This window comes from Anas acuta, chromosome 23 (assembly GCF_963932015.1).
Source record: "Anas acuta chromosome 23, bAnaAcu1.1, whole genome shotgun sequence".
Lineage (NCBI taxonomy): Eukaryota > Metazoa > Chordata > Aves > Anseriformes > Anatidae > Anas > Anas acuta.
Window position 1 is genome coordinate 3,294,145 of NC_089001.1, and position 25,150 is coordinate 3,319,294.

The 25,150-nt window shown below is 50.2% G+C and overlaps 1 protein-coding gene across 1 annotated transcript in view; it reads right to left on the reverse strand.

The window, feature by feature from the left end:
• The window catches only part of GRIK4 (glutamate ionotropic receptor kainate type subunit 4), a 159,212-nt gene extending 134,362 nt beyond the window's left edge, over positions 1–24,850 (reverse strand). The window contains exon 1 of the mRNA XM_068659238.1: positions 24,704–24,850. The gene's annotated coding sequence lies outside the window, so the exon portion shown is untranslated. The remainder of the gene's footprint in view (positions 1–24,703) is intronic.
• Positions 24,851–25,150: the final 300 nt, after the last annotated feature.

Sequence of the window (25,150 nt, forward strand, 5' to 3'; positions counted from 1 at the left end):
TCCTCCTCCTTGCTGCTCTTTCTTCATCTCTCCAGTTCATCTCCCTCTCCCCTGAGGTTTCTTCATCTCCACAGCTCCTGGCTGATGGACTCATGGCCATCAACATCCAGCGAGGCTGATCTCAGCCATGTCCCTGTCGGGTCACTCTCTCCTTGCCCTTGGTTTTTGCCCTCTGGGAATGAATGGAACATACCCTTTCTTCTGCAGGTTACAAATTCCCAAATGTACCAGCACAGCCTACAAATCCAAAAGATGCCCTGCCCATCACAGCCTGAGCAGAGCTGCCCTTCAACCCTGTCCGAGTTGAACACTTACTGGCTAGGGAAAAGAACAAGTCATTTTACCTAGCAGTGCAGGAACAGAGATCAGAGATGTTCTGGAGTCTGGAGAGAAAAACAGTGAACAGAGAGAGAAAAGGTACTTCGGGGGAGGAAGAGGAGACATTCACTTGTCAGGTACAAGTAGAAGCTAAGGCGAGAAAATAGGCTGAGAAGTAAAGAAGAGACAGGAGAAGAGTGAAGCCAGACTACAAAGAGAAGATACTGCAAAAACTGCTCTGCCCTGTACTTCAAACCAATTTTGAGTAAAGAGAAGAAACCGATGCCACAAGCTTCTTCCTTCTGATGTGAGCAAACAGAGCTCGAAGCACTCTGACATCAAAAACAGAGGAGGGGGCAGGAAAAACTTATTCCCTACAATTTCCACTCCCCATTGCTGTGCCCTCACACCACCACAGCCTGCCTCCCGCTCCCCCTGCATGCACACACACACTTTTTCCCTGGTTCCTGCACCACCGGTTCAGGACACTGGGGATGTAAGGAGCCTACCCTAAAGTACTTACAATTAACACAGGAAACTCATACAGCTCATACTCATTCCCTTCCTGGAAGGGAAGCTCGATGCAAGAGAGCAACAGTAGATGCAAACTGCAGTATTTTGGCAAGGGAGAGAAAAAAAAAATCTTCCTTCACTTAAAAAGGGAGAAAAGGATAAAACTTGGCTTATGAAGACTTCTCTCTCTGCAAAATTAATCCTGACAATACAAGGACATACATGAGAAAGGAGCAACTCTCAGCAGAGCACCCACAAAAGGGGAAGGCAAGTTCAGTCAGGAAAGATGATTACTTTAACGTAATAATGCCCCCCATGTATTTTGAGAAAACCTGTTTTGTGTTTTCTTCTATTGCAAGGCTGTAATATCCCCACAAACACTCAGTCGGCTACAATAAAACCTACATCACAATAAACCGGCTGAAAGGCCATTATATGAAACATTCTGAGTAAAATAAAATTTAAAAAAAAAAAAAAAGAGAGGAAAAACAATAAAGCTACCATTTTCAGAGAGAAACCTCAATGCCTCTTGCCCACCACTTCCATGGTCATACTTGCAAATTGCCTCAGTTTTACAAGATTTCTCTGTTTTTCATTTTAGGAAGGTTTTGTTTTGTTTTGTTTTTGCAATTTTTCGCAGCTTTTAGGAAAACACACTTTGCCACAAGTCTGCGTTCCCAGACAGTGCGCCTGGATGGATGTGGGAGAGGACAAGACCTTGTTCTCTGGACCAATATTCTGACACACGTGCAAGTCATCCTCATCAGCACAGCAACGAGGACAGGACACATTCCTGATTCTTCCCCCGTTGTGCAAAACCACCACGGTGGGATGCCTTGAAAGGCAGCACCTTGTGGGGTGGAGGGCCAGCGGGTCATTAAGCCGCAGATAATGCTTCCCAGCAGGGACCCAGCCTCCCCGGGTCAGCCTCGTGGTCCCTTTGGTGTGGCTGTCAGGGGCTGACAGCAGCCAGCACTGAGTGCTGAAGAAGAAAGAGCAGAGACAGAGGAGAGACAGCTTGTCCTGAGGTTAGGTTTCTGCTCAGCTCTCATTAAGCAGAAGTTAGGTCATATCCTGCAGCACAAGAATTTATAACTTTCTATTCACTTATGCTTTTACACTTACAACTTCGTAAAAAGTCTGATAAGCCACATAAATATCTCCTCTCAGCTTCAATTATACTGTGTGACAATGAATACCAAGGGCTATTTTTCCACAATACTTAGGAATTAACCCACGTCAGCATCTCAAGTTTGACTTTAAATTACCTTGTCCTTCCTGATGGCTTTGCCCAAATGATCCATCCACACATTTTTGTCTGCTCATCACAGAGGAAGCTTTGTACTTAAAATGCAACAACGCAATTTTTTGGTCTGAGCTCGTCTTGTCGGGTGGGGCTTGGTCTCCAGATCCCATTAGCAGAAGTCCTCTGAGGCTGACACCATCACACCACACAAGCAGCGCAATCACGGTGCTGCTGTGCATTGCTTCACAGCACATCTCCTGTGAGCCAGGCTGACTGCAGAGGAGCACGAAAGCCTAGGGGAGCTTGGTGCATGGCAAAAGAGGAGTTTCGGCAGCACCATGCCCCCTGGCACCACACAAAATCAAAGTCATGCAGCAGCAAGGCCACCTCCCGCAGCAGCACCACCTGTCAGAGCATCACTCTCTGGGTTTCCCTGCCTGGGTACCCTGCCAACCTTCCCTCGGTCAAATACAGCCACGGGGAAGAGGGAAAGGATGATGAAGTGATGGTGATCATTACACCCTGGCAAGCGAGAGATGCACGCAGTGCTCCTCCCTCCGCCTTGTAGGACTGCACGCTCTCGTGTCATCCCAATGACAGGCTGTGCTCCCGCACCCGATGCTGAGCACGCCGTGGCTATTGCTATTCCACACACAGCCACTCCTATGGCTGTCAAGTGGCAGAGCTGATTCTTCCCTCCTGCAGAATTACTCTGGTGCTCTTCCCAGCAAGGCTAGGAACTTCTCTGTAAACATCTCGTCTTCTACAATAGGGAAAGAAAGTGCTGATGGGGGCACTACGGTTCCCTCCTGTCTCCCATGTGCCAGGAGAAAAACCCATTACGGCCTTTTATTATTCCTTCAGTCTTAAAGTTATTCTCACAAGTTCTTAAGATGTCAACAGTGAAGAATCCCATTGTTCTCCTAATTAATTCGGCAATCGCAGTGAAATAATACAAGATGCAATTGTAATTCCAAGCTCACCCCTCGACCACTGGAATCAACTAATTAAATAACAATCAGCGCTACCGTTTGCATTTAGAAGATGGACTATTCCTTTTTATTGCTGCAATTAGGGAATGCACTCAATAATCAGAGCGAAATACAAATTCACCCGAGAGCCCACTAAATTATGACCATTCATACTTTGCTTTCTTTTCAACCTAGTAACAAAAAAAATTGCACTTTTCCCCCTTCCCTGCTTCCTCGGTTGGGAAGGACAGCTTGGAGACACACGGGAGGTTACCAGCTGCAGGCAGCCCTGCTGGGCAGGCACCATCTTCTCTTCCTCCCAGTTAGGATAACCTCTGTGGTTTTGATCAAGGTCCCTCATAACCATCTTGGACTGCATCCTTTATCAAATAAATCAGCATGGGGCTGCAGACTTCCACACAGAGAATTCAGCTAGGTAGGGATCCAAGCGGTGTTGCTGGTAGGACTCAGGAGATGCAGGCCAGCTGCCCTGCTGCAATTACACCAGCCCAGATTTTAGCAGAAACAAGGCAAGGTGGTGACAGAGAGATGGGAGGCCTGGATGCTCATCCTGCCTCGCCATCCCTGGAGGTGTCACCACCCCTCTCTGCCCCCGTGTCCTCGGCAGCAAATTAGAAATTCTTGTTCTCTCCGGAATAATGCCTCCAAGGGACGGCCAGATCACAGCACGTTATTTCACGTGAGTGCTAAGTGTTACAGACAGAGCAAAATCAGTATTTAGAAAAGTAACTGGGGAATAGCCATCCATTTTAATTGGGGATATGTTGCTGTGACCATCGTGCTTTGAGGCTTTTTCCTTTTTCTGTACTACAAACCTGTACCTTATCATCATGGTTATGAGGTTCTGTGTGTCCGCACAGAGCAGTGCCAACATTTCCCTCCCATTTCTTCTAGCCTTGCTCCAGCGGAGTTGGAAAAATCCTCTGAGGAGATAAAGCAGGATCCAACACGAGTTACCACATCCTCACTAGCCTTGTGCTGGACACTAAACTAGAGGGGAATAGGTCCCGCATCTAGTGAGGAGCAGCCTGTTGGCCATTAACCTCTGGCAAAGGATTTCTGCACAGCCACTGCCCCTCTGAGCCCGGCTATTCTGCCTCTGCCTTCCCAGCCTGCTCTAAAAGGTAACAGCAGTCTGAAAAATAGGCTGGAGCAGAAAGCATCCCTACTGGCACATTAGTTCCTGCGATCAAATGGCTCCAGATTTCTCTGTTAAGAGCACATCATTGTCTCTGTCTCTCCTCTTAACTGCCAATCCTGCAAACCCAGACCGGAGCTGGAGCTTCATGCTGGGCCCTCGCCTTTCTGGCCATCATGATTCATAAAGATCACGCTCGCCAAATGCAGCTGGTGAGGCCCCAGGGCCCTGGAGGTTCTGGCTCTGGTTTTGGGGAAGAAGAAGTGCAATTGTCTGACCCTTCAGCTGAGACTTTGTTAGCACTTCTGCTGGTGTATGAGCCGGAGCAGATGACTTCTCCTCCAACTGCTGTGCAGGGCTCACAGGAACAAGGAGGAAAATAAGCCCAGAGGAGGTCTGACTGAAAGCCCACAGGTGTTTTAAGGGTGAAAATACATTAAAGTGACTGTCAGATGGGCTCTGCCATCAGGAGGAGATGCACGTTTAGGAGAACGGTAAAGTATTGTGCTTAAAGTGGGAACGGCTATGCCCCACTAAGGAAACCCATGCTAACCACTCTCCCTATATTCACCATCAAAGCTTAAAAGAGAGCTGGAAAGATGTCTTATAGCAATAAGGTTTCTTCTTCCCAGCTGGGGGAAGCAGTCCCTGGCAGTGCCTTTGGGACAGCAGCTGTGCCACCAACTGCACCCAAAGCGCTGCTCTCCCATGTTGGTGGTGCAGGAACACAACCACACCAAGGAACAGACTTACTCATATTGAAACCAACACGACTTAGCCCAAATTGGGAGTTAACTTTATGCTTTAGTGCTCTCTTGATGAGGATGTGAGGTCTTTTCCCCCAAGACACAGAGGGAGGCTGTGGTTGGGTCAACTCCAGGACTGGATCTCCTGGGCTCACGGAAGCCAGCTTGGGATGGGACGGGAATCTCCAAGGCAATTGCTCCAAAAAGGGAGAGACACCCACTGCAGAACCACGGAGATAACTGGCAAGGACAGCAGCAGCGGGAGGAGGTGTGAAAATTAAATTGGGTAAAAGGCAGGTGTTCGGGGAGGAGTGGAGGCTGAGGGGAGGGGGAAGGCGGGAGAGGCAAAGCAAGCAACTAAATAGAACGATACCGGCATTGTGCTGCTGTCACTGGCACTTCAAAACATTTTCAAAATGCTCTTGTCTGCTTCAGGGAGAAGAAATAGAAGGAGATGTAGAGTTTTAAACTGCATAATCAACCCATGAGCAAGAGTCTAAGAAAAGCCATGTCTTCATCAGGCTCTGGCCCTGCTGCAAAACGTCAGCAGCCCAGGTCAGGCAGATTGACCTTGGGTCACGTTTGGGGACCAGGGGACAGACAGGAGCACAGCAGGAGCACGAGGGTTTTGGGGATGGAGGCAGCAATGGCAGGAAAAGGGGCAGAGGGGAGGAAGGAAGAGTCCTGCTTCAAAGCAATGATGCAGAACATCCCTTAATTCACTTTATTTTTACTCTGATCAGCTCCTAAACTTTCCAAGAGCTTTACACAAAGGGAGGTGGCAGCAAGGTGGGGAAAGACAACAGCCACGCTCTGACCAGAGCTCCTTATCCCTCCAAAACCAAGCTCAATAGCCATGATGCTCCGCTACACCGTGATGCAGGCACGACCAAGGAGTTGGATAGCATCCCTGCAAACCCAGAATCTTGCAAAGCTCAATCTCCACCAGGCAAAGCATGCAGCGTTTTATGGAGCACATAAATTAGGTTGTCCTCAGACCGGCTGCAGAGGTGGGATGCTGGGGTTAGAGGGGAGCCATTGCACCTTGCCTGCGGGGTCAGGAGGGGAGAGCAGCTCTGCTGCTGCCCAACCACTCCCCACGTACAATATTTCAGAGACGAGGCAGCATCCGTGCTTCAGAAATAATGATCTGTGATTACACAGGATGGTGGCCAAAACACATTGCAGCTAGAGCCGGGGAGAATTTCTCAAATAGTTTTTGTCAAGAGGATGGCCTTCTTCCAAAAATTGATAATTTTTGCAATTCAGCCCCCTCACCACAAAGTTTCCAATTTTTCCCACAAGCCCTTCAAGTAACATTCTCAGTTTCCATCTCCTTTACTAGGGGTTAGTGGAGGAAAAAAAAAGCTTTTACCAAAACGAAAGAACACGAAAAAAAAAAAAAGAGCAGAAGGGAAAAGAGGCCGTGAGAAGGAGGAACATGGCTTTTGTTTGTCACCTCCAAAACAGCAACTATTTTTCCACGTTATGTATTTTTCCCCATTCTGGAGCCTCCTCCAGCTCTCCCAGGTTTACTCAAGCCCACGCCGAGCAGGAGGCAGATGGGATAATTCGGGTTCCTCCACGCCACGGGCGATGTCCAGCCAGATCAGCCTGGGATTAGGGCAGAGGAGCTTCCCCTGCAAGGCGCTGAGGACAAGCATCTCAGGAGAGCTCCTGCACGAGGAGCTGAGCGTGGTGGCCATGAGCAGCCCTCCCTGCCCTGCACACACACAAATTGGAGGAGCCGAGGGGGCTGACAAGCAGCAGGGACGTGACCTGCAATTGCCTCCTCTCCCCGGCGCAATTGATCCCCTGACCTGCGAGGCAATTGCCTTAATGCACGGACGCAGCGCTACTCCAGGCTGTTAATGCAAGCTAATACTCTGCTTGATTACAGGATTCATATATTTTACATATCAAAAAATTACTGCTTTCCCTTCCGCTTAATGGCCTGAAGAAGTTTCCTCTGATAAGAGCTCGGAACCGCTCCTCTCCGCCTGACCGCTGATGCCCAGCCTGGCCCTTCCTTGCTGCTGGGCTGCTCTCCTCCAAATCCTCCACCAGGAAAAGCATCGCAGGTTTACTCCAGATGCTGTCACTGACTCACTGCAAATATTTCCATTCCTTTCCATCTATCTGCTGCTGGCAGAAGGTGCAGAGATTGGCAGAAGTGCAAGAAAGAGCCCGGTGCTGCACACAAAGCATCCCACCGAGGGTGCTGTGTGTGCAGAAAGGCTCCCGTCCTGCCCCTGCTCCCTGCCTTACAGCAGCTCCTGCAGGTGTGAAAGAGGGCCCAGTAATTACCCAACCGTAATGAATGAAAGCAGTTTGCAGCAGAGCTGTTATGCTCAAGTCAGGAGCCTTTTCTCTCTTATGAATCAGCGACCTGAACGATTTGGCACAGACCACAAAAACCCAGTGGATGCACAACTCTCGTGCTCACAGCAGTCCTAGGAAAGAGCCTCCAGATAAATGGGATTTTACCTGTTTGCATCATCTTTTAACAGTAAAGCCACTCAGAAATGACTAGAGGCTTTTCCCATAAGAAGAGCATGAGCAGTTAGACTAATTGCAGACAATTCATCCACAACTTGCAATTTGTTGTAAAGCTGGCTTTACTACCGAGGCTGGAAAAGATTTTGGTATGCTGGGTCCTTCGTCTGTAGCTCACAGAGAGCCTAGTGGCCCCTCTGAAAGGGGGTTGCTGGAGTTCGGTTTCTAGAAACCGAGATCACCATCAAAATTTATGGATTGTTTCAGAAGATGAGAGCATTGCCATGCCCGCTCCTAGACCTGCTCTCCAACCAAAGCAGAAGAAGATTTGGAAGAAGTTGCAAAGAAAAACAGATTAACCTGTCCTGAGGGGGAATTACGCCTAGCCTTTGCCACGTCCAGCACCAGAAAGACTTCAAACCTTTCCAAAATAAATAAATTCCAACTGCATAATCCTTGGTCTTTGCAGCTTCGGGCACTCGCTAATTCAAGTTTTCACATCCAAAACCCAGGAAGTCATTCTTTTCCTTTTTTTTTTTTCTTTCCCCCTTCTGCAGAGGTGATGGGACTTTCTTAGAAAAAAAAAAAAAAAAAGAGAGGAAAAACAAACTCTTTTCCGATGCAACTTTTAAAAATCCTTCTCAGATCAATTAATCAAAACAATCCACTTTCAGCAGTGAATTATGAACTTCTTTTCGGGGGGGGAACAGCAGGGTACCTCTACAAGGAGGAGGAAAAGGAAACCAGAAGCACAAACCCCAGGAAAGGTGCTTCTGTCATCAGCATATCGAAAGCTGTAATCACAATCCCATAAATCAGTTACCTTGATTAGCCGAGCCTCTTTTAGGCGAGCTTCCCCCACTGCTCTGCCCTGTTTCCCTGGCAGTGTTTGATCTGTTAAATGCTTTACATCCCCCTTACTGGGGTGCTGCAGCTGGAGGAGGGGTCATTACAGATTCAGCAGGCACCGCACACCGCCTGCCTCCGGTGCTGCTCTCGCCCTCTCTCTAATAAAGCCTGCCACGCTAATAGAAAGCCAGATTTTAGTGGTTTCCTTCCCCCTATCCCCCGGTTCCCCAGTGGGTACAACTTGTCCCAGTCCCTGCCTGCTAATTAAAGCAAAGGAAGATCCTGTGCTAAGCAGGGAGATGTTTGCTTTGGGTTTTTGCTTTCCAGCATCAAAATCTTCACAGCAACTGGGCTCGCTGTGATGTTACTGTAACCCACGCTACTCCAGCCACGCAGGACACACATTTATGCTGCTAAAACACAAACCAGCTGCCCCGTTACGTCCCTCAGGGTATGGGGAACACATCCCAGGGCTCTGGGATGTCCCTTCAGCAGCCATCCCTCAGCATCAGCACTGTGAGACATGGAAGGGGAGCTCCAGGGCCAAAGCAGCAAGTGCTAAAATATAAAATCAGGGCTGGAGATGCCAATAAACCCGAGAGCCTGTTTGCTGTCTGTGTTCCCAGGGACACATTTCCAACAGGTTTCTTCCCCTGTGTCTACAATATTTCATCCGGAGGATGGATGTTCTTACGATACACAGTGAGCTGTCAGGGAAAATGGGTTTCTCACCTAACTTTTAACACGTCTCCTGGGACGCTGATGCTGGAGGATGGCATCCTTCAAAGCTCGCCGGACTGATTGACATCGGTACAGGGCCAATAACCTGCTGCAGCCACCACCAGCACAGACTAATTGCAGGGTGCTGCCTGGTCCTGCACTGCCCAAGCAAGCTCTGCATGAGCTGTTTGCCAGCAGCCCTGCCCTCCGCTTACTCTTTTATGTGCCTTTGGTAACACGTTGACAGCCCGTCAAGTGGGAGGCAATGACCAGCAGTTCTGAAACACAAAGGGAAAATAAAACACCCACGCTTAACTAAACCCATGGAGTTCACGGACACAGGAGGCCAGAAAATGGCAAGGATTAAAGAGATGGACCCTTTGCAGGGGAAAAGCCCCAGACTTGCATGTAAAAGGGCAGAGGGGCACATGTGGGAGGCGCACAGAAGGGGCACATGGAGCATTTTGATCATTTCTTACAGGAATAGACCTGACAGTGGCAGAGCACAGGTGACAATCTGAAACACATCCATTAGGCTTGGTACTGCAGCATCCATATTTTTTCAGTCCTCTCCTACGTTTGGTGGGGAACAACCCCTTTCCGTGCACAAAGGAGGGATGCCTCCATAGGCAAAACAAAACACAGACACGAGCAAGAAGGTACACCGAAATCCTGGCCTGTTTGCTCTCCCCTCCATCTTCTGGCTATCCCTGCAGCCATCACCAGACACCTGCATCCTATGCAGCTATTAAGATTATTAATTTTTAAAAGTCTCATTTATTTTAGCTGGCTTCCTGAAAGCCAGCCCGAACTTGGAGCCCTTTTGCTGACACAAGGCCTTTATAAAAAATGTGCCTTATTGTCGCTGTCGACGTTTACAAATTCTGCTGTATCCATCTGTCCAGTTAATTACTTTGTGCAGTAGCCTGTTAGCTTCTTAAAAAAATGAAAAAAAGACCCAATTATCATTCTGGGCAGCTCCTTCAATCCCAGAGAAGCAGCACATCCCCAGTGCCACCAGTGCCTTTGTTACCGTTTCAAGCTGACAAACGGGCAGGCAGAGAGAGGAGCGAGCGCTTTGCAAGACCTCCTTTATTCCCGCGGGACGGGGGCACGATTTCCAGCTCTTGCACATGTCGTGCCCTCTATCTCAGTGACAGCTCTCCCTCATCTTCCCTCCCCTGTCCATGCCCAGGCTCTTTTTCACCCTTCTCCTCCTTTTCTGGTTCCCTGGGACTTGGCCACCTCCAAATCCCAGGAACGTGGCACAGGGCGAGCGGCTCCCCAGCCCCGCGCGCGCTCCTGGGCGCACACAGGGATGTCGGTGCCATTCGGCAGAAAGGCAGGAGGGTTTTGCTGGGGCTCGGCTTCAATGAGAGCATTTTTCCTGGAACAAGGGGCTGAATTCAGCTGCCTGGTGCTGCCTGATCGCAGTTAGTTGCCAGAGTAACGGAGGCGCTGGAGCTGCCAGGGCCACGCTTCAGGGGAGGGATGGGGCTGCAGCCTGGCACCCTGCTCCATCCCCACCAGTGTTGGGGACACAGGCAAGGGGTCCCCAAACCCTCTGCAGGATAAATTCAGCCCCCGAAGCTGAGCGGAAAAAGGGTGAGACCCCTGGGAACACAACTGGCTCCTGGCACCTGCTGGAAGTGTCCTGGGTTGCCTCTGGACTGCTCCGTCCCCGGTGAAATGGGGACACCATGCTGCCCGCACCCTGTCCCCAAGAGCTCTGCCCCTCACTGCAGCCCCAGAACTGTCACCCCATTGTTCCAAAGGTTTTTTTCCCCCCATGTGAATGTCCAGACATGCAACTGAACACCATGGCAGTAAGGATGCTTGTCAGGTTAACACGTCAGCTCTCTCCCCAAGAACGTACTTCAGTCTGAAATAAAACACAACGATGTCTTCTGCTTTATATAGCAAAACCTGGCCTTAGGGATCCAGCAGACCAGAAAAGGCTGAACAAGAGCGGTTTTCTTACACAGGGAGGACATAATTTGTGCTTTGTACAGTGAGAGTGCCAACACAGCCCTCTAAGACAGAGACTGCAGTCTCTCCAGACCAAATAAAACACCCTGTGATTTTCCTTGCTAAGGGAGGACGAGTTACAAGTTATCCCATCGCACGCCCGATCCGTAAGCTTCGCGGCACATTACGGCGCTCAGCGGATCACCAGGAGACCCACGCGCTCCTCCTCTTCTCCTCTCCCCCTGCTCATATATTTGTAAATTGGATTTTCATCTGTAACCCGCTGCTCACCTCACTCCCCAACTTCTCTTTGTGGAGATTTTGCAGATTAAAACAGACAGCCAAAGCACACACGTACATGCCCCCCAGTCTTCTCAGCACTCCCGGATCGTAGCGCTGCAAACATCAGGGAAAACACTTGTAAGGCACTCCAATAGCTGTAGACACAAGCAGGCTCAGCGCTGCACGGTGAGAGCTCGCTGCTATCCCCCCCGTGCCTGCGAGGACCTCCGAGCACGGCTCAGCTCCGTCTCCCTGCTGATTCCCTCGCACAGCCTCGCTGAAGCCAGGAGCCCCAGCCAGCCCCTCTGCGCACGCTGGCTCGCTCCCTGCTTTGCAATTTTAATTTCTCACCTTCCTAAACAGCAAAAGATTTATCATGCTTTTGACAGAAATATTTAATTTTCCAAACTTTTTTTTTTTTTTCCAGAGGTGCTGAAAGTCTCAAGGTGCGACATTTCCATACACCACCCGGCCCAATTTCCATAACCATGCCTGAAAATAAAGGGCTGCACGCCACGGGGAGCAGAACCCCAGCAGCGTGCGCGAGGCAGGCTGCAGAGGTGCTGATAATGGTTTCTTATGCAAAGTTTGGTCCCGTTTGCATTGGCAGGAATCACGGGGGACGAGTTCAGACCCAGGGAGGGAAGGAAGAGCTCCGCCAGCCCACCTGCCATTTGTCTAACCTGCTCCTTAAAATCCCCAGTGGCAGGAACTCCCCAAACTCCGTTAGCAATCTGTTTTAGTGCTTTGCTCTTTCCACTGTTCGGCGGCGCTACCTGATGATGTCCAGCCTCAGTTTTTCTTGCTGCAATTTCTGCCGTCGAGAAGAGTTCATTCCCTTGCTTTGAGCTTGTTTCTCGTGGAGTCCTGCAGGCATGTGTTCAGTGCCGAGATGGCCGCAGGTTTCCGCGCTTTAATAAATCAAACATTACAGAGCAGCACTGATGGGCCATCTGATTTCAGCTGCCCTCCGCGAGCCCAGCTCGGAAATTTGCTCTCGCTGCGTTGCCATCCCAGCCCATGCATATGGCAGGGCTCAAGCAAGAGCACAAATGGGAGCTCTGGGCATTGAGGTCTCAAACTGGCGAGCAAGATGGAAGCGGTTACAAACAGCCTCTCTCCAAAGGCAATGGCCTCGTTTTTCCTTACACACCGGCCACGCCAGAGCCCGGTGCTGAGGTCCAGGAGCCCAGGGGGGGCAGTTTCTGTCCAGCCGAGCTAATTGCCTCCGGAGATGCTGCTGCCAAAGGGTTATTTTCACGCTTTGACTGTGGACAGCGGAGTTCAGCCTCAATCTCCCAACTTTGAAACGCTGCCTGGTGGCCTCGGGAAGGCAGGAGGAGAGCGAAGCAGCGCCGTGCCAGACAGCTGGGACCCAGCGACCGCCAGGCAGGGCCAGGGCCAGGGCAACACGGGCTGGGATTTTACCAAATAAATAGATGGGGAAAGACAGGAGCACGGTGGGAAGGGAATGCAGGAGAAGCAAAGCTCTCCGAGTAGCCACAGTGCACAGCAGGCAGTAAATCTCACTGCTGTTGCTAAAGCAGGACCGCCGAGCAGCCCTTCTGCTCCCAGCGCCTCCCTTACACCCGGAGGTTTTCCCTGTCTGCCCAGCTCTGATCCCCTGCCTCCTGTGTACGCCCAGCTCTGAAAATGGTGTTACTGGTTCAACACAGTCTGTAGTTCAGGCCCAGAACCCACAACTGCACCCACATCCCCTACGGGCCTCAGAGGGAGCAAGGACAAGCCCTCAGCACATCTCTGCAGCACTCCTCCTCTTTAACACCACCTTTCCTCCTCCTCTTTTTCATTCTTTTAGGCTACTCTCTAGCTCTCCTACCCCCGTCGTGTCACTTCTTTATCTTCCTTGAGTTCTCACAACCTTCCTTCTCCTTCTCACACACACTTTGCCCAAGAAGGATGGGGCAGCCAGCCCTAACCCATCATCCGCGACGTTAACAACTGCATATGCAATTATTTGCCAGCCCTGCTCCCCTGATGAATTCCATCCTGTGCCTCTGCAGGCTGTATCCATTTTTTCCCTGCCTTCTGCTCCCAGATCCCATAAAGAACTTTCCCCTGTCATCATTAGGGCCGGTGCCTTTTCATATTCACTGACTAACTGCTCCCGGAGGCTCCACGTTACCCTGTGCCTTTTAAAAATATTCCATTGTTACTTCAGTTCTGATGCAAAATAACAATGCTCCAAACACAAAACAATTCTGAGCTCTCTTGGACTGGAATAATGCATGACACGAGCTCTCACACCCCTCACTCTGCTCGACCAGGCAATGCAGACACCGATCACACCACACCTGCACGCTCCCTGTTGTTTAAATTAAGTAGGCACATCCACACCTAGGGAAAAAAAAAAAATAGCCAACATGTACACAGCAGCTGGCTTGATGATTCCCATCCACCAAAAGCCATTTCTCCAATAATTAGAGGTTTTAGATGCTTTAACGAGGCTAACACCGGTTCCACCCACAGGGCAAAGTTCAGTACAAAAACCGGCAAGAAAGTGAAGAAAAAAATGTGCACTGAATTAAAACTCAAAAGCTAGGCATCTCAGTGGGAGCATCCAAGTATACAAGTCAACAGCTTCCTTCAGCTAAAAAAAGTCATCTCAATCTGTTTTCCACTTTTTTTTTTTAAAAAAAAAAAAAAGGAAATATTTCAAATATTTAAAATTTTTATTAAAAATTAAAGTGCCACGTGCCTGTCCGAAGCTACCTGTTTCTACATCCCAGATTATTCACAGCTGAAGAGGGTGACATTGGGTCATAGAGATGCAAATTCTCACAAAGACAACTCCCTTTTTAAATATATAAACACAGTATTTTTGGAAGATGGAGTGAAATGCCAAACTGAAATGGATCTACCCGCAGCACTTGCTGTTCCTAACACTGCCTCATGCTAACTCAAGACCCTAAAAATGCCGCGACTCCACATCCTACCACAGGTGGTCACAAAGCCAGCTTGTCCACCATTATAAGGCTGAACTCCATAGATGCTTTCCAGTACCAAATTCATTTTTTTCCAGCCATTTACCACTTTGTGCTGGGATCCCACAGGACCAGACCCTGTGCCGGTGCTCGGAGCGCTCCGTAAGTGCACCACAGCCATGGGACAGCTTTGCCCACACAGCTCAGGGATTGATGTCCCATGTCAGAAGAGCTTCCCCGTTCAGAAAAGACACAAAAAGCTTCGCAATTCCCTGAGCCATGACCTGAGGGGCTGCTTGCACAAGCAGGAGTGAGCAGGATTGCACGGTGACACCAACCATCGTGCACCACCGAGCCCTCCCTGCGGATATCCCTTCTTTTCCCTCCCTCCCAAACCTCCCAGCCTTCAAAACAGGCATTTGGCCCCGCATTTTTCAGCGTGCCTGGGTCTTGAAAAGCAGAAGAGAGAAAGGCTGCTCGCGACAACCACAGCCCTCCTAATTAAAGGAGAGCTGAGAAAGCCAGAGCAGGGAATGGATGCGCGGGGCCCCTGGGGCGAGCACGGTGCGGATGCGGAGCAGTAATCACAGCCCTCCCAGGCACAGTTTATCACCTGCTCTCGTGGGGCCCTCCCACACTCACCTGCTCTGCAGGAGGCTCTCGGAGATCAGAGATGAGCCTGGTATCTCCCCTGTCCCTGCGCCAGCTCCTCTGCTCTGTCTCACCATGCCTTCTCTGCGCTTTTAAGTTTGCATCGTTAAGTGGCCTTTAAAAGTCTATTATGCAGCTCTGGTTCGACAGGCTGTATGTGAGAAAGGGAGAAGGATGTACGGGGGGGAAAATGAAATAAAATTAGCCGAGGGCTGGCAGAGGAAACATGCACAGGGGTGTCATTGCAGAGCGGTGACTTCATGCTCGCAGCGGGCGGCACGGCAGGTCTGGGGGATGAGCAGGGTCAGGGGGTGCTCCATCAGCTCTCAAATTGCCCTGGGGTTTTCACTTTGTCCTGGAGGATAACTCCAGGACTTGGTGAAGGAAAGGGGAACGGTAACACCCTCACCTAAAGGTGGGCAGTTGTTTGCAGCAATGCACCGCGGGCAGTGCCATGGCACAGCCGTGTTCCACGTCTCCTTGCTAACCCTCTGCAAGCAGCAACACCGAGCAAAAACCCCACTGCTGGCAGCACTCCTCCTTTTGCTCCCTTCTCTCCTATCTCCATCCTAACTCCTCAGTGTCCTGGGACTGAGGAGAAAATACCCAACTGCTCGAGGTGCCCCTACTGCAAAGCGGTCAGTCCTCTGGGGGCACATCAGCTCATCTCTTTTTCTTGCTCACATCCTCTCCCCTCCCCAGGAGCATTCCCAGTGCCGTCTGACTCTGAAAATGCAAAGAAATTACCAGTCCAACCCGCAGGAGGTGGGGGCTTGACCCAAACAGAAGGCACAACAGCCTCCAGGTCACTTGCTGGGCTTCTCAGCGTGGAAGATAAAGCCTTGCATGAAAAAGGCAGAGAGAAGACAAAAATGATGGCACCAACCCTGCAGTCAAGCAGAAATAACTCAGCTGTCCCCAGCACAGGTGTAAGTTGCTGCATTTGACCTTGCCGAGATGTTTCGGGCCAGTGCTCGTGACTGTGGCCATGGACAAACAGAAAACACCAGCAGTGTTTGCAACAAATGAGCCCAAACAGGTCGCTGGCTACGCTGGAGCTGGGAAAACACGCAGGGACACTCGCACCACAAAGCCAGGCCAGTTGCTTACACGCTCACTGCTTCAGATTTTCGCTTGAAAAAAAAAAAGTTAAGCAGTAAAAAGAAACATTTATTTACTGGTTTGGTAAACGCATACACCCTGGTAATAAAATAAACGCTATTGCAACTGCCCCAGGAAGAGGCAGCACGTTTCCTTGGGCCCCCACCAGCTCCTCGGTGCCAAATTCGGGTGGTGGAAAGCAGGAGGCTCCCCTTCACCCAGCTGGAGCCTCCACTCCAGAAAAGGGCTGCAGCAAAACTCTTCATTAGTCATGGCTGGCAAACTTGAAAGGAATAAAAGGAACCAGTGAGTAATGCAAAGCTATAAAAACATAACAACCTCAATAATGGGAAAATCAAAAGCCAGCACAAAGCCTCCACGTAAACAAACCTACAGAAACAGGAGCACTTGAGCCAAGGCATATAGCTCAAAACTTCCATCTGTGTAACTGCGGCTCGAGCATTTCACCTGGAGAGCTGTTACACACACCAGCTTGGGAACGGGGACTTTCCAGTCCCGACATCTGCACGGAGACACAGAAACAACCCAACCATCGCCTCCAGTGTCCTGGAAAACCCTTCTGGACGTCGCCATCCCAAAGGGATGCGGGGCAGCAGCTCTCTCAGCCATACGTGCTGGCTTTAAGAGCTGCACTTATGGAAGCAAACGGAGCGCATCGGCTGCATTAACACCAGCGTCTGCAAAATGGGCTCGGAGATTTTTGGCTGGAGATTTGCTCAACATACCGCCAAGGAGAGAGCGGAGCTGGGTTGTGCTTTCAGAACAGGATTTCTGCCCCCCGTGGCATCGCCTCGCCTTTATCTGCCGCACACCGGGAGCGCAATCTCGTCCGCGCTTTGCATGCAGGGCGAGGCGAGGATGGGCTTTCCTCCGCGGAGCTCCCCACTGAACAGCCAGCGCATGGAGAAGAACCCAAATTGCTGAAATTTGCAGCAGGATGAACCCTGCGGACCACTACTGGCAACACACAAATTCCATCAATTACCTCAGATAAGGGGCTACAAAGAGCTTTAAGCCGAAGCTGATTTGATCATTCGTCTCATGATTTCTAAAAGCCCCAGATCCCCAGCTCAAGAGTTTGTAAGAGAATCCCAAGCTTTGTTTTAACAAGCTGCTGGAGGATAACTTTCTGCTTCCTGCAGCCCTAGAGGGAAGTTTAAAGCTGCACCGTGCTGCCCCGGCACCGTCCAAAAGGGAGCTGGAGCCGGGGCACAACCCCACAGCAGGCAGGAGATGGGCATCACAGCTCCCCCTGGGCATGAAAGATGAACGAGGCTGAATACATCACTCCTTCCTAACCCCTTTTGCTCTTTCAAAGGCATTTTGGGAGGCGGCAGCGCTCGTGCTTGGCAGTCCAAGCCCGAGGAGCTGTTCTCCGAGGACACCAATCAATAGCTGGGCTGAACTCGCTCATCTTTTTGCAACACCACGAGACAGTGATGGGAATGCCCCACACGAACAGCCCCTTCCCAGCATTTTCCAGCATCTCTACCCACTCCCCGAGCCTCCAGAGGAAGCCCAAAAGCTCAGCGCTATACGAAGAGATGCTGAAGGAACATCTCTGTGGTGAGGGATTTAGGAGACTATGGGCCTGTACCCCAAAGTCGGGGCTGGAGAGGGAAGGAAAGCAAACAGGGAGCGCACGGGGACTCTCAGCACCACCTGGCAGCAGTGGGACCATTGCTCAGAGCTTACGACAAGGTTCCCAGGAGCCCAGGTTGGCCAGAGCCCCCCCTGTTTTCAGGGCCCACTGCTCGCAGTGCGGTGATAAATCCACGGAGACGCTGGGCAGGTAACTCCCAGCCCCTCTCAAACTTTGTCTGCGCGGCTCCAGTCACGAAATTAAAGCAGTCAGAACCACAAGAGCATTTGAGGACAGATCTGCTGCCTCATGACAGCTTTTCCACCGAACTGAACGGGCTCTAGCTCCTATCTTCCAGCAGCACGCTTTCATAAAGTCGTTTTCCTATTCCTGGGTGTCACCTGGAGGGATCGCTTAACTCACGCCGTCCTTCCCATTCTGCAACAGCTGGAATAAAACCTGCAGGATCTCCCTCCTGACACAGTGATATTCCCAGAGACCTGAGAGCTATAGAGCGAATTCTTCTACAATACGATAATTGACTCAGTCTCCAAAGGATAAACATGTCAAGATACGAAAATCATTTTTTTTCCCTTTACCAATGCAATGAAGATGTGATTGAAAATGTCGTGTTCTGGGTGTATGAGCAATATTCTCATAACTCATCATCCAAAATAAATTGTTCTATCATTTGTACTAGTTAGAAGCTATTCCAAGTCAGACAAGCCGAAAGCAGAAGTTTAAACATACTCAGCGTGGCAGCAGGAATATTAATTTCGCTCCCCCCCTATATAAATGTTAAATCACAGTTTCTCACCTAGGGTTAATTAATCTTTCCCAAGTGCTCGAGTCCACCAAGCACGCAGCTGAAAGATCTTAAAGACCAGCCAGGAGCTTCAGAAAAGCTCCTTGCAAATCTTGAAGATTTCCTGCAAATTCTGGCCGAAGAAATTGAATATGCAAAACCACGGCGCCGGCCCCGCGTCACGCCGCGAGTCTCATTCTTTGCAAAAAAAAAAAATGCAATTATTTCGGACGCATCGGATCACGCAGTGGATACAGAAGAGGAGCATCGCTGAGTGCAGGGGATTACTGGGATGTGCTGCCAGCTCCTCGCCTCGTGTTACAGAAGCACTCAAGGACTCGCGGGTCCGGGAGCTACATCAAACCCCGCGGCTCTCCTGCCGCCGCCTCCCCGCGTGGCAGTGGGGTGATGCTAGGCTTTGGTTTTTCTTTTTCCCCCGTAAAGCACTATTTACTCCCATAATTGAACCTTCAGCAACAAAGAACCTCTAACGGATGAAGCAATTTCTGGGGAAACCAGGCCCCTAAATCCTCCCAGACAACAGCTCCTGGACCGCGTTCAAACGCATCCCCTGGTTAAATTCTCGTTTCAGGCCACTTAAAAGCCTTGAAGTATTAGGTGCATTAAAGGTACTTGCGAGAGAACAAGGCTGGCACGCAGGCTGAGATGCCTCCAAAGAGGAGGAGATGATACTAATTATACTGCTGGTAAAATGGAATCACTGGGGGGGAAAAATACGAACAGCCGAGACAGCCACGCGGTGCGAGAGCAGCGGTGCTGGTTTATCAGTGGCACCCCTCGGAAAGGGGAGGACCAGGTTACATCCAGGCACCGACAGGCAATCAATGAACACTCAATTAACAGCTACAATATTACTAACTTCAGCAAAACGTGGCTTTGCAAATGGCAATGCCTCCCTCACACAGATGAATCCTGATTTCATTTGCTTCAACGCACGGATATGAAACATCGATAGGAAAAAATTGGGATGCTGCCACCCAAAAAGGAACACCCCCAAAGGAGCTGGCTCAGGGCTCTGCAGCCCAGGGGCTGAGAAAATCACAGCCTCATCACCCACCCTGCAGATGTCCACACAGCAGCTGCTGGGATGGAAAACCAGGGCCCAGCAGAGGAAGAGCGTTACCCCTGAGCACAAGAAACCAGGGGTGCCTGCTGCACATCGCTGGCCATATAACAAAAGGTCAGCACGTGCCCGGACCCAGCAGCACCCTGTTAATAATGCCACAGCTTCTGGCCAAGTCCCAGAAATGGGCTCTGCTGACACCACCCCCATCTCCTCCAAGCTACAGCCCCGTTCCCTGGTGCGTGTGGCTTTCTGCCTTAAAAAATAAGAAAAAATTACTTAATTAAAAGATTTGAAGGCCAAAAACAACCACTTTGAAAACCTCGGTTTTATTTATTTACTCCTGCTGAGTTTTCCCAAAGCAAGCCACCACAGCGTGCTGCTGACCCAACGCAGCTCCTGCAGATGTATCATTTCAATTTAAGAACACCAAATATCCCAAAGTCACAGGTAATTCGCCCCTGTGCCTAACTATAAAGCAGTACAAAAATAAAACAGGCCTTTGTTTTCCTTCATCTGAATTGATTTATCCTGAGCATCCAGCCACAGAACCGTGTCCTGCCTTTGAACCTTCGGCTCGCGGAGCCTCCTGCCCTGGTTAAGTATTTACAGACAGCAATCAAATCCCCCCTTAACCTTCTCTTCATTAAAAGACACAGATTGAGCTGCAGCCTCTCTCTCCAGCATGCTTTACAGACCTCAAATCATCCTTGTAGTTCTTCTCTTATCTCTCACCAGTTTGCCAACATCATTTTTAAAGTACAGATACCAGAACCGCACACAATGCTCTCCTGACTTGGATTCATTATTTCTTTACTTGGACTGCCAAAGATAGCTCCAACACTCCCCGAGAATTCACACCACGGCGTAGGACCAGCCAGTTAGTGATAAGATAATGAAATTAAGCTCCAGCTTCTCACCTTGACGCGGCAGCTCCCAGGGGTTCCTCTCTCCAAGTGTGGGTTTTACTCCCTGCTCTCGTTAATGGGGATTAGTAAATTATCACATGCCAGCCACACACGGAGTTGTCTGCACATTTACCCTTTTTACCCTACAATAAACAACTGATAACTCCACTAAACTTCACGCCCTTGCTCAAAAACCCTCACGCTCATCACCTGAGCGCAGCTTCACGGGTTGTGCTGCACGAACCCCAAACCCAGAGCCTGCTCCAATATCCAAGAGCGAATTTCATCGCTGTCAGGGCCCAAAGCAAAAAGAGGGAGCTCATTTGGCAGGCTGGGTCCCAAACCACGCTTTGTGTTCCTAAAGCAAAGCATTCATACCTGCACCTACAGCCCCTGCTGCTCTGACACCCGTGGGTCAAGGAAAGACCTCCAAAATCCCACACCCACACCCCAAACCCACCAGAACATTTTGGGCAGCACCGCCAGGGCTCCAGCACCCAACACCAGATGGAAATCCCAAACTCAGTCCATTTTCAAGGGCACACGGAGCCGGGTTTTGCTTTAAGAAGCCTCCTCTCTCCCTCTTCTCAGCCCTACCAGTTGGAAGCTAACACGCCTGGATTTTTCCACCAATCGTCGGGAAAAAAATTTGTCATAGGAAATGTGCGAGCGCTGACATCTTAAGACAAAAAGGATGCAGATTTCTCAACTGTTTGCAGCACATTATGGAAATACATTCTTAGGGACTATTAAATATGGGGATTATTGACTAGATAACAGCAGCTCAATGGACTAGCTTGCAAATATGTCTTTAGACAATTCTTAAAATGCAGATTAATTATCTAACAGACCAGAACATTTTTTTTCCTACAGACTTTCTAATGATCTGTTGCATAAACAAACAACCAGACAGTTCTGTTTGCGTTTGTGTTGGCTGCGATGTTCTTCAACAACTAAATAGGGACTGAGGAGACTTAAATCTTGTTTAACACCCAGCAGGAACAGAACAAAAGGCACGTCAGTCCAAATCAGCGAAAGACATGTTACTTGAAAGACTCCTGGGAAGCCCAACCATCCTAACACCAAGAGGCACCGGTTCTTGAGCACACAACTTCAGACACGCCAAGTAGCATTAAATTCTTTTTTTTTTCCTTTCTTTTTTCTTTTTTTTTTTTTTTTTTTTTTATTTGTCATTAGGTTTCATTAAAGAGATTACACCATTGACTAGAAACCACAACATTTAATGGCTAGTGTCCCCATCAGTGCCTTTTGTAATGAGCAGGGCACGTCACGCTACAGAGACATCGCTCAGGGCTCTCTGCTGACTCAGGCGAATATCGCTGCTCCCCACTGATGCTCGAGGTGGGGTTTTAAGATTTATGGCAGGTAGAAGTCAGGAGAACCATTACAGAGCCCTGCTCGTATGCACAGACACACCAATTCCTGCACAACCTGAACCCTCACATTCAAATATAAAAATCCCACCTTGACTTTACATTTGCCATTGGTATAGAGCTGACCCCAGGGGTATTTCTTTCACTATAGGTAATTAACTCCTTATTTGTAGACTACTTCTCAATTTCTAGTTTCACCGTCTCCTCAGTTGCTTTCTGCCTTTCCCGATAGGTTAAAATGCTGTTGGGTATCAAAACCAATGCAAAGCAAGTGTGAAACATTATTATTCCAGCTTCACACCCACTTTCCCTTGGTGTGAACAATAATGCAAACTGCAAGACAGTGATGAATTGGACCTGGAGAGGACCAGATGCTCTGTGAACGTTAGCACAGTCTCTGCCCCAAACATTTTTCAGCCTAAAAAGAGATGTGATAGCCTGCTCTCAGCGCTGTCCGTGCACACACATAGCCCTTCAACGCCAGATGTTAGCGGATCACACCCGAGGTGGAGCAAAATAGAGAACGAGAGGAGAGCAAAGAAGAACAGAACGAGGGCAAGAAGTGAGTACAAGGGGAGTAAAGCACAGTTTGATGGACCTGGTTTGGGATGAAAAATGAAGCTTTGGCATGTGTAACAGCTGGTGGGTGAGCACTGGGTTCAGAGAAACACAAACACGTCCTAGCGGCCCCGTGCTCTGCCAGGAGCTCCGGTACTCCCCAGCCCCACCACAGTGCCCTGGATGAGCCACGTGCAGAGCAACGCCTTCACACACTGCAATTTCCTTCTTTATCATCATCTACACGAGGAAAGCACGAGGCCAATGCCCAGTGCACATCCCACCACGGACCTAAACATTGGTGCCAACTCGCCTTGTCATGCCTCTGGCTCTGAGTAGGGCCGGGGAGCTCTACAAAAAAATAAACCCACTGCACCAAAAGGCAGCGCATTCTTCAGAGAAACGTCAGCTTCTGCCACTGAACCAAAACCGCCCCGGTTTCCAGCAAGAAGTTAAAATATATAATCTTGAGGCTGAACACGGAATGTTGCAGGATTTTTTATCAGTCCATCCCTCCTGCTCAGACCTGGGCTATCTCTGCTCTCAGGGTCAGATGTGCATGGAGGAAGGGATGGGTGCAGCCTCACGATGAGGTGAGGAGCCGAGCAGCTGCTGGAGCAGAGTTACAACCCCCCAGCCCCCAGCCCCACCAGGGGAAGGCTCCACGAGGCTCTCCAAGGTGGGGACGCAGCCGCTCACCCTCGCTCCCACCCGCTGTGACAGCCCCAGCAAGGAGAAACCTGCTTTGTAAAAAACAGCCAAGCCTTCCAGGAGCACATGCCTGAGTGGGTGGGAAATTAGTGTTATTATTACTTTGTGCTCACGGGGTCCAAGACCTCAGATGACTTGTTTGTGCCCAGAATGAATTTCTGCAGACTCATTACAAACCCTTGCAAAGCAGGGTTTATAAGGTCACAGGAGAATTTCCCTTAATGGTAGCCTAGCTAGGGATTGCCGGGATGATCTATTTCTCTCATTTATGCATATGCAATAAGGCCACGACGAAGCTCCTTTGCTTTATTTCCACATCATTGTGCTGATGCTGAGCTAACCAAATAAACTGGAAAGCAGGTGGGGAGGGGAGGAACAGAGAGGATGAAGAATAAAAAAAAAGAAAAAAACACACACGTATGCCTGGCTCTCCTCCTCATGAAGGATGCAAATAAATTCTGCAGACTTTGAAGCCGGGAGATCTCAGCAGAGATGAAAATCCCCTCGCGCTGGAGGGCTCACCGGGTGCTCGGCTGAGACGCCGCGCGGGCGTTGCATTATGCAGCCGCTGCCACGCGAAGGACGGCCGGAATAAATATCGGAGCCCCGTCACCTGACGGAGCCCTGGCTCGGGGATTTGCAGCCGGGCAGGAGCACGAATCCTCCAGGCTCGATAATCTCCAGCACCGCCGTGAGCCCACAGCCTCTCCATGACCCGCACCTGAGCCACTTTGCAGTAACTCGCTCCCTCCCCGTGCCAAACGCACTTCCCGAGTCCCCCAGGACCCATCTCACAGGATCTGTCCCCTCGGGAAGGAGCTGGGGGAGCTCAGCGGGGCTCCCTGTGTCTTTTGGGAAGCCAGCCAGCTTGCTGGGGGTGCCCATGATGGCCCCATCCAGGGCAGCTGCCTGGCTCCAGCAGGAGGAGTCCCTGGTCTGATGCCCGAGGCTTTGGGTACAGACCCACGGCCATCGCTGGAGCACGCCGTGCCCAGGACAGGCAGCACAGTTTGCTGGGTCAGAGCATCTCCTGTCCCCCCTCCTTCTCCTGGCAGAGCCCCACAGAAGCACCACTGGCCACACCAGCAAGAAAAAAGCCCCATTTGCTCCAGTTTTTCCTTTTTCACACACTTGGGGTGCTCCAGGCTGAGTTACGACCCAAGCACAGCCCGAACCACTGGCGTGCTCAAACGTGGCAGCCTTACCTGGTCATTCCTCCAAACGCTCAGCAGGAAATCCAGCCCTTTCCCTTGGCATGCTGTCTCTCACCCAGCTCTGATCCATTTCCACCTCCAAATCATTAAAGATAACAAATAAACCCAGCCTCAGCACGAGGAACCTTCCCATAATCACCTGTCTGCGCTCCTCCATTCCACTTCTGTCTCCTAGAGCTTAACGAGGAAAGCTGGCTCTGGACTCTTCCCCTTACCCAGCTATTTATTGCCTGCATTTTGCTATTTATTTCCTAAAATAGTCTCTTTGGGCTGAATCTAATGAAAACATCCAAATAAACGAGGTCTGTTGGTACGTCCTCGGTTCCCCTTTCATTAACCTCCCAGCCCGCCAGCAGCACCAGGCAGGTTTCCCTGCTGCACATCCGTCCTCTCATAAGCGACGGTGATTTGACCCCAGAGGTTAGACCCATCGGAATATTTTAGTGATAATTTTACCATACCTGCCTCATATCCTTGCTCAGGTTCGCTTGATTTCTGTAAAACCACTCCTGGGGTGCCTGGCAGCTCCATCTGACCGCTTGGGTCCGTGCCTTGTAGTGCCCCATGGGGTCAGAGCCGCCCCTTTTGCCAACAGCTGCTGTGATTTCACCCCATTTACTTGGGGCCCTTGGATGAACCACCTGGGACCTACAGATTTACAGCACCTGTGGTCCATTACAAGCAAAAAGCACTGGATTTTGCTGCCCTTCCAGCTCCTGACCCACAGGGCAGGTGGAAACTTGCTGCAGGGAGCCTCCATCACCTCCTCATGGGTCCTGCAACTTCTTTTTTTTCCTCCCCAGGCCCCTCATTTCTCCCATCCAAGGACCCAGGACCGTGTCGGTGCCTCTGCTGGGAGCAGCCAGGCAGCCAAAGCGGAGTTTGTGCTCCCCTGTGCACAGAAGCAG